The sequence below is a fragment of the Oncorhynchus masou genome, chromosome 18 (genome assembly GCF_036934945.1).
Source record: "Oncorhynchus masou masou isolate Uvic2021 chromosome 18, UVic_Omas_1.1, whole genome shotgun sequence".
NCBI lineage: Eukaryota > Metazoa > Chordata > Actinopteri > Salmoniformes > Salmonidae > Oncorhynchus > Oncorhynchus masou.
In genome coordinates, this window is record NC_088229.1 from 44,489,708 (window position 1) to 44,502,772 (window position 13,065).

Here is a 13,065-nt window from a genome sequence, read left to right on the forward strand (position 1 = left end):
CCAGGTTCGTAACCGGGTCCTGACAGAAACACAGAGCCAAAAATGAACCAGTTCCCAGGACCTTTTTGCCATGCTGTCCCACCACCAGGAGACTGTCCAACGCCACGAAGCCGCCCTGGTTCAGCAAGAGGCCTTAATGGCTAGACATTGTCATCTTCTGTCGGAGATGCTGACTTCCATTAAGCAACTATCTGATCGTCTTACCCCGGCAACAGTTCCCGTCCCAGTACCTCAGATTCACGTACCAATGGCAGTTAACCCCCTGGCTGAACCTCGTCTTCCACCTCCCCAACGGTTCTCAGGTGATCCAAGTGCTTGTAAAGGGTTTCTCACCCAATGTTCTCTCTCCTTTGAGCTACAACCCTCGTCGTTTCCCACCGACCGGTCTAAGATCGCTTATATCATCACCCTGCTGTCGGAAAAAGCCCTGGCCTGGGCTACTGCTGTGTGGGATGCCCTTAGTTCCTGCTGTGCCAGCTACTCTGCCTTTGCTGAGGAATTCAAACGAGTGTTTCAAGGCCCAAGCAGTGGTTCTGACTCAGCCAAACAGCTCCTGACTCTCCACCAAGGTTGGCGCAGCGTGACGGACTATGCCATCCAGTTCCGCACGGTGGCAGCAGCAAGTGGCTGGAACAACGAGGCGCTCACGGTGTGCTTTCTGAAAGGCCTTTCCGACACTATCCAAGATGAACTGGCCACTCGGGAACCACCGGACAATCTCGAGTCCCTGATCAAGTTGGCCTCACGCATTGACCAGCGTCTGAGAGAGAACTCAACCGTAGACCTCTAGCCCCTATCAGTCCCAGCTCCGAGTCCCCACCTTTATCCTCGCTGGCTCCATCGGAACCCATGCAGATTGGACGCATCTCCCAGGCTGAGAGAGACCGCCGGATGAGGGAGCGACGCTGTCTATATTGCGGCAAACCGGGCCATTTCCGTTCCACGTGTCCCGGGCTCCAGGGAAACGCTCTGTCCCGTACAGACCGGGGGAACTGTAACGGGAAACATAACCTCCTCCCATCCGTCCAACTCCCGTCTGCTCATTCCAGTCACCCTCTCCTGGGACAACCACAAGCTTCACCTTCAAGCCTTGGTAGACTCTGGAGCCGCAGGTAACTTCATGGATGGTGTCTGGGCGAAGGAGAATGGCGTTCCCTCTGAACCTCTAAGTGAACCCATGAGGGTCACTACATTGGATGGAAGCCCTTTGGGATCTGGATTTGTCACTCATGTCACTACCTCCTTGCGACTTTCAGTTTCACAACACCAGGAATTGATGAACTTTCATTTGATCTCCTGTTCCGAGTTCCCTCTCGTCCTTGGATACCCCTGGCTTCACAGCCATAACCCTCACATCGACTGGTCTGTGGGCACTATCAAGCAGTGGGGTCCTACGTGCCAAGCTACTTGTATTTTCCAGAATTCCCGAGTTCTACTCCCGAGTCTTTAGAATCCATCGACCTGACCCGAGTTCCCGAGTGTTACCATGACCTCAAACTGGTGTTTAGCAAACAGAGGGCCACCATGCTACCACCCCATAGACCTTACGATTGCCCCATCGACCTGTTTCCGGGCACTTGCCCCCCAGGGGTCGGATCTTTTCCCTATCTCCACCCGAACGAGCTGCTATGGATACCTACATCAAGGACGCTCTGGAAGCAGGCCTCATGCGTCCATCCACCTCCCCGGCGGGAGCAGGGTTTTTCTTTGTGGCCAAGAAAGACGGTGGATTACGTCCTTGCATCGACTACCGGGGACTCAATGCCATAACCGTACGTAACCGTTACCCGCTACCCCTTATGGCCACAGCCTTCGAGCTGCTCCAGGAAGCAGTTGTTTTCACTAAGCTTGACCTGCGGAACGCATACCATCTTGTGCGGATCAGATCTGGTGACGAGTGGAAGACCGCTTTCAACACGCCTACTGGTCACTATGAATACTTGGTGATGCCCTTCGGCCTGACCAATGCCCCAGCGGTGTTCCAAGCGCTCATAAACGATGTGCTTAGGGATATGCTTAACATATTTGTGTTTGTTTACTTGGATGACATCCTCATCTTTTCGAGCTCCCTTCAAGAACACACTAAGCATGTCAGACAAGTACTCAAACGCCTCCTGGACAGCCATCTGTACGTTAAGCCGGAAAAATGTGAATTCCATTCATCCCGAGTACAATTCCTGGGATTTGTAGTGGAACCCGGTCGAGTCCAAATGGACCCCAGGAAGGTAGGGGCGGTAGCGGATTGGCCCACCCCCAAATCCGTTAAGGAAGTTCAGCGTTTCCTGGGCTTCAAAACTTCTACCGCAAGTTCATCAAGAACTTCAGCTTGGTGGCAGCCCCTCTCTCAGCTTTAACCAAGGGTGGCAATGCAAAGTTTTTGTGGGGAAGAGAAGCTGAGACGGCCTTCCAAGGACTCAAGCAGCGCGTTCTCTCTGCTCCCATCCTGATCCTACCGACTACGGATGAACCATTTGTGGTGGAGGTAGACGCATCAGAGGTTGGTGTTGGAGCTGTCCTGTCTCAGAGGGGTGAAGACAAGAAGCTTCATCCGTGCGCTTTCTTCTCACACCGGCTTACCCCGACTGAGAGGAACTACGATGTGGGTGATCGTGAACTCCTAGCGGTTAAGATGGCATTGAAGGAATGGAGACACTGGCTCGAGGGGGCTTCTCACCCGTTTCAAGTGCTTACGGACCCGAAAGGAGGTCCTGCCAATCGGTTGTTTGTCCCCAAGGCAGTGAGGACTCAGGTCCTTCTGTGGGGGCACTCCTCTCGCCTCACCTGTCATCCGGGCGTAGGTCGCACCTTGGAGTTCATCCAGCGTAAGTTCTGGTGGCCTACCATAAGAGAAGACGTTGCCACTTTCGTCAATGCCTGTCCCGTGTGCTGCCAGGGCAAATCTTCTCACCTCCGCCCTCAAGGACTCCTTCACCCTTTACCTGTTCCCCACAGACCCTGGTCCCATATCTCATTGGACTTTATTACTGGACTTCCTCCATCCCATGGCAATACTACTATCCTAGTCATAATCGACAGGTTTTCAAAGGCGGCCAGGTTCGTCCCTCTGACTAAGTTACCTTCTGCCAAGGAAACGGCTGAGTTGGTAATTAATCATGTGTTCCGAGTCTTCGGCATTCCTCAAGATATGGTTTCTGACAGAGGTCCCCAGTTCGCCTCAAGGTTTTGGAAGGCCTTCTGCCAACTCATGGGGGCTTCTGCCAGTCTATCTTCAGGGTACCATCCGGAGTCCAACGGCCAAACAGAGAGGATGAATCAAGAGCTGGAAACCACCCTCCGATGTATGACTCGTGACAACCCGTCCACATGGTCATCCTTTATTGTTTGGGCTGAATACGCGCACAACACCTTGCGCTCCTCCTCCACTGGTATGTCCCCGCACGAGTGTCAGTTTGGCTATGCTCCTCCATTGTTCCCGGACCAGGAGGCAGAAGTCAGAGTGCCTTCAGCCTTGAAGTTCGTCAGACGCTGTCGGCTTATGTGGAGGAAGACCCGTCTTAATCTTATGCGTTCCTCACAGAGGTACCAACAACAAGCCAACAGACGTCGCCGTCCCGGGCCTACCCTGCGCCCCGGCCAGAGAGTCTGGCTCTCCACAAGAGACTTACCTCTACGGGTGGAGTCTCGCAAGCTGTCCCAAAAATACATCGGTCCCTTCAAGGTTGCCAGGAGAGTTAACCCAGTTTCTTATCGCCTACACTTACCCAGATCCCTTAAGATTAATCCCACATTTCACATTTCATTGTTAAAACCTGTTGTTTTTTCCCCTTGTCCCGGCAGACAGACCTCCGCCTCGTGTCATTGGAGGCCAGCCGGCTTATACCGTCCATCGGATACTGGATTCCCGCCGGGTGCAGCGGTCCTGGCAGTATCTGGTGGACTGGGAAGGCTACGGTCCCGAGGAGCGCTCCTGGGTTCCTGCCAAAGACATCCTGGACCCTGACCTCATTCGTCAGTTCAGGGCCCTCCACCCTGAGAGAGCTGGTAGGAACGTCAGGAGCCGTTCCTAGGGGGGATTCTGTCAGGATTTGGCCAGGGTTGTTCCGGGTTTTGGTCACTAGATGCCCCCATTGTGCTTTTTGACCTTATGTTTTTTCCCTTGTTCCCCATTATTATTTGCACCTGTGCCTCGTTTTCCCCTGATTGTATTTAAACCCTTAGTTTCCCTCAGTTCTGTGCTCTGTGTTTGTATGTTAGCACCCAGCCCTGTATTCTTGTCGATTCCGTGGATGCTCTTGTGGAATTCTGTTTTTGTTTTTGAGTATCTCTTGAGGCTTTTTTGTGCTATTCCTACCACCTTTTGGATTTGCCATTTTTGTATTTAAGGACTTCTCCTTTTTACTTTATTAAATACACCGTCTTAAGTACTGCTGTGTCTGCCTCATCTTCTGGGTTCTGCTGACTATTCGTGGCTCAGTTGGTTAATTGACTGTTTCTCACTCCGAAGACCCAGGTTCGTAACCGGGTCCTGACATTCAGTACATCGTTTGACATGTTTCTGCTGACTGTTAAGGAACTTTTGGACATTTCGTCACGTTATAGTGTATGCGCTTTGTGACTTTGGAATTGTTTACCAAGCTTGTTAACCAATTAGCTAATTGGACATAAATAACAGACATTTTCGAACAAATCAAGCATTTATTGTGGACCTGGGATTCCTAGGACTGCATTCTGATGAAGTTCATCAAAGGTAAGGAAACATTTATTGTGTATTTTCTGGTTTCTGTTGACTCCAACATGGTGGCTAAGTTGGCTACTGTTCTGAGTGATATTTATATATTTAAAAAAAAAACTTTTACATAAGTATTCAGACACTTTACCCAGTACTTTGTTGAAGCAGCTTTGGTAACGATTACACCCTCAAGTCATCTTGGGTATGACGCTGCAAGTATGGCACACTTTTATTTGGGGAGTTTCTCCCATTCTTCTCTGCAGATCCTCTCAAGCTGTGTCAGGTTGGATGTGTAGCGTCGCTGCATAGCTATTATCAGGTCTCTCCAGAGATGTTTGATCGGGTTCAAGTCTGGGCTCTGGCTGCGCAGCTTGTCCCAAAGCCACTACAACAGGTCGTTGTCCTGTTGAAAGGTGAACCTTCGCCCCAGTCCCAGGTCCTGAGAACTGTGGAGCAGTTTTTCATCAAGAAACTCTCTGTACTTTGCTCCATTCTTCTTTCCCTCGATCCTGACTAGTCTCCCAGTCCCTGCAACTGAAAAGCATCCCCACAACATGATGATGACACCACCATGCTTGACTGTAAGGATGGTGCTAGTTTCCCTCCAGTCGTGATGCTCGACTCTATCGTACGTCTCCATTCTACACCCGTATTGGGTCGTTGGCCAGCCTGACATCCAGATTCCATCCCCAAACTAACAGTCAGTTGGAGTGAGCCAACCAAGATCTGGAGACCACCTTAATGTGCCTGGTCTCAACCAACCCCACTACTTGGAGCTGTCAACTGGTCTGGGTGGAGTATGCCCGGAACACTCTTCCTAGTTCTGCCACAGGACTCTCCCCTTTCGAGTGCTCCATGGGTATCAGCCTCCACTCTTCCCTGAACAAGAGCAGGTGGTCAGTGCATCCTCGGCCCAGATGTTTGTCCACCACTGTCGAAGTACCTGGAGAAGAGCCAGGGAGGCTATTCTCAAGACCAACTCCAGGTATCATCGACAAGCGGACCATCGCCCAACCCCAGCTCCCCACTACCGCATTGGGCAGAGGGTATGGCTTTCCACTCAGGATCTGCTCCTTCAGGTAGAGTCCCGCAAGCTGTCTCCCCAGTTCATTGGTCCGTTTCCCATCTCCAGAGTCCTGAGTTCCACTGCTGTTCATCTTGTGTTACCACATACCCTCCGTATTCACCCTACTTTCCATGTGTCTAGGATTAAGCCTGTCTCACTGACCTCTGTCTCCAGGCCCATCCCTCCCCCCCGGGTTATCGTGGACAGCCAGGGTCGGTGAGACGCCTCCTGAAGGTTCGACCATGGGGCAGGGGTTTCTAGTATCTGGTTGACTGGAAGGGTTATGGCCCGGAGGAGAGGTGCTGGGTTCCTGCTAAAGACAACTTGGACCCAGCCCTCATCTCAGATTTTCACCGCCGACACCCCTGTCAGCCAGGTATGCGCTCAGGTAGGACGCCAGGTGGAGTCTCTTGGGGATACTGTCACGCCCTGATCTGTTTCACCTGTCCTTGTGACTGTCTCCACCCCCTCCAAGTGTTGCTTATTTTCCACAGTGTATTTATCCCTGTGTTTCCTGTCTCTCTGTGCCAGTTTGTCTTTTTTCCTGTTCTCCTGCTTTTTGCATTCACCTTTTTCTAGTCCTACCATTTTTGACCCTTGCCTGTTTCTGGACTTTGTACCTGCCTGCCTGACCATTCTGCCTGCCTTGACCACGAGCCTGTCTGCCACTCTGTACCTCCTGGACTCTGAACTGGTTTTGATCTTTTTGCCTGTCCACGACCATTCTCCTGCCTACCCCTTTGGACATTATAAGACTCCAACCATCTGTCTCCTGTGTCTGCATTTGGGGCTCGCCTTGTGCCTTGATACAAGTAGCCTTTCAGGCACCAACGATGTGAATTCCAGGACAAGGGGGAGTCATGAAATCTTTACTCTTTGTATTAAAGGACAGTGGCGTCAATAGCTCAAAGACATTTAACCTCTTGAAACTCTGGGGGCGCTATTTCATTTTTGGATGAAAAACGTTCCCGTTTTAAACAAGATATTTTGTCACAAAAAGATGCTCGACTATGTATATAATTGATAGCTTTGGAAAGAAAACACTCTGACGTTTCCAGAACTGCAAAGATATTCTCTGTGCGGGCCCTAGAACGTGAGCTACAGGCAAAACCAAGATGAAACGGCATCCAGGAAATCAGCAGGATTTTTGAGGCTCCGTTTTCCATTGTCTCCTTATATGGCTGTGAATGCGAGAGGAATGAGCCTGCCCTTTCTGTCGTTTCCCCAAGGTGTCTGCAGCATTGTGACGTATTTGTAGGCATATCATTGGAAGATTGACCATAAGAGACCACATTTACCAGGTGTCCGCCCTGTGTCCTGCGCCGAAATTGGTGCGCAAACCTCAGCTGCAAGTAGTTTTCCATGGAATTCAGAGAAGAAAGCAGGCTTCCACGAACGATATATCAATGAAGAGATATGTGAAAAAACACCTTGAGGATTGATTCCAAACAACGTTTGCCATGTTTCGGTCGATATTATGGAGTTAATTCGGAAAAAGTTTGACGTTGTTGGTGACTGAATTTTCGGTTCGTTTCGGTAGCCAAATGTGATGTACAAAACGGAGCGATTTCTCCTACACAAAGATTATTTCAGGAAAAACTGAACATTTGCTATGTAACTGAGAGTCTCCTCATTGAAAACATCCGAAGCTCTTCAAAGGTAAATGATTTTATTTATTTGGTTATCTGGTTTTTGTGAAAATGTTGTGTGCTAATTGCTACTCAAAATGCTAAGCTAGCTTTGCATACTCTTACACAAATTAGTGAATTGCTATGGTTCAAAAGCATATTTTGAAAATCTGAGATGACAGTGTTAAGAAAAGGCTAAGCTTGAGAGCAGGCGCATTATTTTCATTTTATTTGCGATTTTCAGAAATCGTTAACGTTGCGTTATGCTAATGAGCCTGAGGCGTTATTCACGATCCCGGATCCGGGATGGGGAGTATCAAGAGGTTTAAACACATTTTCTGAACAATGTATAAACCTGAAGGATTCATGACATATTGATATCGCTTGAAGCATACTGTGATTGTCACGCCTGGTCGAAATATATTATGTTTATTCTTCATTTATTCGGTCAGGCCAAGGTGTGACATGGGTTATTGTGGTGTGTTTTTGTCTTGGGGTTTTGTGGGATGTCTAGCGTTAGTCTATGGCTGCCTGAGGCGGTTCTCAATCAGAGTCAGGTGATTATCGTTGTCTCTGATTGGGAACCATATTTAGGCAGCCATATTCTTTGTGTGTTTCGTGGGTGAGTGTCCTTAGTGTCCTTGTTCCTGTCTCTGTGTTAGTTTACACTAGTATAGGCTGTTTTGGTTTTCGTTACGTTCTTTGTTTTTGTAGTATTTGTATTGATTCGTGTTTACGTTAGTTCATTAAACATCGATCGCAATCTACACGCTGCATTTTGGTCCGACTCTCCTTCACCGCATGAAAACCGTAACAGTGATACATTAAAAGTATAATATGTATTTGCTCTAACATAAAATTTGTATATTTCACCGAAGGTATTTTTGAAACTGACAGACTATGTATTTCTTTCTAGAGGCGTTTAACCTGGGGATGAGTAGCAAGCATTCATTTCATCCGGACGTGAAAATACTGCCCCCTGTCACCAAGAAGTTAAGCTCACTAGGGTAGGGGGCACTATTTTCACCTCCGGATGAAAAACGTGCCCAAGGTAACTGCCTGCTACTCAGGCGCGGAAGCTAGGATATACATATCATTACTAGATTTGGATAGAAAACACTCTGAAGTTTCTAAAACTGTTAAAATAATGTCTGTGAGTAATACAGAACTGAAATGGCAGGCGAAAACCTGAGAAAAATCCATCCAGGAAGTGGGACTTTATTATGTTTTTTAGTTTTCCATTGACTGCCTATACAAATTCCATTGACTTAGGACTCAAATGGCACTTCCTATGGCTTCCACTAGATGTCAACAGACTTTAGAAATTGTTTCAGGCTTGTATTCTGAAAAATGAGGAAGGAAGACCACTCCGAATTAGGTTTTTCATGTGCCTGACCTAGAGCATGCCTTGTTTTGCTTTTATATTGACAAAGCTTATGTCCAGTTGAAATATTATTGATTAATAAAAAACAACATGAGGATTGATTATTAACCTGTTATGGCTGCAATCCCGATACCAGAATCGATATGACAACTACCAGTGAAAATAGAGTGCGCCAAAATTCAAACGTCAGAAATCTCATAATTACAATTCCTAAAACATACATGTGTCTTATATGATTTTGAATGTGTATGATTTCAAATAGGCTTTTCAGTGAAAGCACTACAAACGATTATGTTAGGTCTCCACCAAACCACAATAAGCACAGCCATTTTCCAGGAAAATATAGCATTCACAAAAACCATAAACAAAGTTAAAATTAATCACTAACCTTGAATTATCTTCATCAGATGACACTCATAGGACTTCATGTTACACAATACATGCATGTTTTGTTTGATAAAGTTCATATTTATATTTTAAAAAATCTGAGTTTACATTGGCGCGTTAGATTCACCAATTCCAAAAACATCAGGTGATTTTGCATAGCCACATCATTCAACAGAAACTTATCATATATCATAAATGTAGATGATAATATAGTTATACACATGGAATTATAGATATACCTCTCCTTAATGCAACCGCTGTGTCAGATTTTTTCAAACGTTACGAAAAAAGAAATGCATGTAATCTGAGACGGAGCTCAATTTAAAAACACCACAGCCGCAAAGATGGCGTCAACATAAACAAGAAATTTCATTATAAATATTCCCTTACCTTTGATGATCTACATCAGAAAGCACTCCAGGATTCCCAGGTCCACAATAAATGTTTGTTTTGTTCGAACATGTCTGTCCAAATACCTTCTTTTGTTAGAGCGTTTGTTATACATATCCAAACGCTAATTCTGGTGAGCGTTATATCGGACAAAATATTGATATTACCGGTCGAAGAAACATTTAAAACTAAGTACAGAATCAATCATTAGGATGTTTTTAACATATAGCTTCAATAAAGTTCCAACCGGAGTATTCCTTCTAGTCTTCGTGAGCCATGGAACGCAAGTGGGTACCATGAGGAAAAAGCGCAATCACAAAATGGCTGCTTGATGGACAGCTGATATATTCTGCTCTCATTCACTCCCACAACAACATAGAAGCCTCATTATAATTTCTATTGATGGTTGATGTCTAGTGGAACCCCCAGGCAGTGCAACATCATTCATATTGTAACGACGTTCTTCTGTTGAAGGAGGAACGGAACTAAATGCAGCGTGGTGGTTACTCATATTTATTGTTGAAAAATGACTAGACATGAAAATACTGAAATGTACAAAAAAACAACAGACGGAAACGTGAAAAAACTATACAGCCTATCTAGTGAAACTAAACACAGAGACAGGAACCGTCTCAAGTACTGCTGTGTCTGCCTCATCTTCTGGGTTCTGCCGACGATTCGTGGCTCTGTTGGTTAAGTGACTGTTTCTCACTCCGGAGACCCGGGTTCGTAACCGGGTCCTGACAGAAACACAGAGCCAAAAATGAACCCAGAGGCAGCCAGTTCACAGGACCTTGTTGCCATGCTGTCCCACCACCAGGAGACTGTCCAACGCCACGAAGCCGCCCTGGTTCAGCAAGAGACCTTAATGGCTATACATTCTCATCTTCTGTCGGAGATGCTGACTTCCATAAAGCAGATATCTGATCAACTTACCCTGGCAACAGTTCCCGTCCCAGTACCTCAGATTCACGTACCCATGGCAGTTAACCCCCTGGCTGAACCTCGTCTTCCACCTCCCCAACGGTTCTCAGGTGATCCAAGTGCTTGTAAAGGATTTTTCACCCAATGTTCTCTCTCCTTCGAGCTGCAACCCTCGTCGTTTCCCACCGACCGGTCTAAGATCGCATATATCATCACCCTGCTGTCGGAAAAAGCCCTGGCCTGGGCTACTGCTGTGTGGGATGCCCATAGTTCCTGCTGTGCCAGCTACTCTGCCTTTGCTGAGGAATTCAAACGAGTGTTTCAAGGCCCAAGCAGTGGTCCTGACTCAACCAAACAGCTCCTGACTCTCCACCAAGGTCGGCGCAGCGTGACGAACTATGCCATCCAGTTCCGCACGGTGGCAGCAGCGAGTGGCTGGAACAACGAGGCGCTCACAGTGTGCTTTCTGAAAGGACTTTCCGACACTTTCCAAGATGAACTGGCCACTCGGGAACCACCGGACAATCTCGAGGGTCTGATCAAGTTGGCCTCACGCATTGACCAGCGTCTGAGAGAGAGAGAACTCAACCGTAGACCTCTAGCCCCTAGCCCCTATCAGTCCCAGCTCCGAGTCCCCACCTTTATCCTCGCTGGCTCCACCGGAACCCATGCAGATTGGACGCATCTCCCAGGCTGAGAGAGACCGCCGGATGATGGAGCGACGCTGTCTATATTGCGGCAAACCGGGCCATTTCCGTTCCACGTGTCCCGGGCTCCAGGGAAACGCTCTGTCCCGTACAGACCGGGGGGAACTGTAACGGGAAACATAACCTCCTCCCATCCGTCCAACTCCCGTCTGCTCATTCCAGTCACCCTTTGCTGGGACAACCACAAGCTTCACCTTCAAGCCTTGGTAGACTCTGGAGCCGCAGGTAACTTCATGGATGGTGTCTGGGCGAAGGAGAATGGCGTTCCCTCTGAACCTCTAAGTGACCCCATGAGGGTTACTACATTGGATGGAAGCCCTTTGGGATCTGGACTTGTCACTCATGTCACTACCTCCTTGCGACTTTCAGTTTCACAACACCAGGAATTGATGAACTTTCATTTGATCTCCTGTTCCGAGTTCCCTCTCGTCCTTGGATACCCCTGGCTTCACAGCCATAACCCTCACATCGACTGGTCTGTGGGCACTATCAAGCAGTGGGGTCCTACGTGCCAAGCTACTTGTATTTTCCAGAATTCCCAGAGTTCTACTCCCGAGTCTTTAGAATCCATCGACCTGACCCGAGTTCCCGAGTGTTACCATGACCTCAAACTGGTGTTTAGCAAACAGAGGGCCACCATGCTACCACCCCATAGACCTTACGATTGCCCCATCGACCTGTTTCCGGGCACTTGCCCCCCCAGGGGTCGGATCTTTTCCCTATCTCCACCCGAACGAGCTGCTATGGATACCTACATCAAGGATACTCTGGAAGCAGGCCTCATGCGTCCATCCACCTCCCCGGCGGGAGCCGGGTTTTTCTTTGTGGCCAAGAAAGACGGTGGATTACGTCCTTGCATCGACTACCGGGGACTCAATGCCATAACCGTCTGTAACCGTTACCCGCTACCCCTTATGGCCACAGCCTTGAGCTGCTCCAGGAAGCAGTTGTTTTCACTAAGCTTGACCTGCGGAACGCATACCATCTTGTGCGGATCAGACCTGGTGACGAGTGGAAGACCGCTTTCAACACGCCTACTGGTCACTATGAATACTTGGTGATGCCCTTCGGCCTGACCAACGCCCCAGCGGTGTTCCAAGCGCTCATAAACAATGTGCTTAGGGATATGCTTAACATATTTGTTTTAGTTTACTTGGATGACATCCTCATCTTTTCGAGCTCCCTTCAAGAACACACAAAGCATGTCAGACAAGTACTCAAACGCCTCCTAGACAGCCATCTGTACGTTAAGCCGGAAAAATGTGAATTCCATTCATCCCGAGTACTATTCCTGGGATTTGTAGTGGAACCCGGTCGAGTCCAAATGGACCCCAGGAAGGTAGGGGCGGTAGCGGATTGGCCCACTCCCAAATCCGTTAAGGAAGTTCAGCGTTTCCTGGGCTTCACAAACTTTTACCGCAAGTTCATCAAGAACTTCAGCTTGGTGGCAGCCCCTCTCTCAGCTTTAACCAAGGGTGGCAATGCAAGGTTTTTGTGGGGACGAGAAGCTGAGACGGCCTTCCAAGGACTCAAGCAGCGTGTCCTCTCTGCTCCCATCCTGATACTACCGACTACGGATGAACCGTTTGTGGTGGAGGTAGACGCATCAGAGGTTGGGGTTGGAGCTGTCCTGTCTCAGAGGGGTGAAGACAAGAAGCTTCATCCGTGCGCTTTCTTCTCACACCGGCTTACCCCAGCTGAGAGGAACTACGATGTGGGGGATCGTGAACTCCTAGCGGTTAAGATGGCATTGAAGGAATGGAGACACTGGCTCGAGGGGGCTTCTCACCCGTTTCAAGTGCTTACGGACCACAAAAATCTGGAGTATATCCAGCAGGCGAAGCGGTTGAACTCTAGACAAGCTAGATGGTCTCTTTTCTTCAATCGAT